Raw genomic sequence first — 1,017 nt, 5'->3', positions numbered from 1 at the left:
CGAACTACATCTGAATTAAAGTACAAGCAACAAGACTTCTGCCAATTCTACCTCTTCCCGGGACTTGGGTGGATTACCCAAACCCCATTACTCCAACCCGCTCCTTAAATCGAGGTCGAGATCGAGTCGAATCCGTTATAATATCACCATCCCCTTGGTATCAACACAGGAATTGGTCATCAACAATCCGTACCACTACAGTAAACATTTTTGAACAATGTAGATTTTTTTAAATCCTGGTTGGTGCAATTTAGGGCACTTTTCATCAATCTAAGTTCATTTGGCAATAGTTTTAGTGGAATTAAAATGCTTCCCAATTGCTTGTCTAAAACTTATCATAAAATTGTCAACCCAAATGTCACTGTATGGAATTCCATTCTGTTCAAGGCCACATTACTCTTGGCGACCCAAGAGTAGATAGATTTAACCAAAGTGCTTTACAAGGATGCTGGAATCTAAGCCCCTGAAGTGAAGCAATGAAGATGATAAACATTCATAGACCACCTGAAGTCGCAAAAGAACCAATTGGAAAGAAATTTGGGGCATTGTATTTATGAGGGGTTGCACCCTTTGTCTAGAACCTCTGTAAACATCATCTTGAAGGAGTCTTCCTTACCACAAGAACTGAGTCGTAATGGTCGTGGAAGTGGTCAAAAAAAAGCTTCAACTTTGAGAAGGCCTGGCTCTATAACCAGAGATCCTTGGTGAATGAGAACAACAGCCCCTAAGAGGAAATATGTTGCATATTTCATTGATAAAAGGCATTTTTTTGTACCCCAAATAGTTCTTGAGGAAGTTGCACCTGTTTGACACCAACTCATTTGCCTACGATCTGCTCAAACACACTGAAGTGGAGAGGATCTGAAAATATCGAATCCAGTAGTTGAAGCTAGCCTTCAAAGAAAGTTGGATTTGATTCAAGGTAAAATTAAGGCCTTCATTAAGAAAAGAGGGTACAAAGGTCCAGGCCTAATCCAAAGATTTTACCAATACTCTCATGCCAACTCCAAAAGAAAG

Source organism: Tigriopus californicus, chromosome 12 (assembly GCF_007210705.1).
Source record: "Tigriopus californicus strain San Diego chromosome 12, Tcal_SD_v2.1, whole genome shotgun sequence".
NCBI lineage: Eukaryota > Metazoa > Arthropoda > Copepoda > Harpacticoida > Harpacticidae > Tigriopus > Tigriopus californicus.
This window is presented reverse-complemented; position numbering follows the sequence as displayed.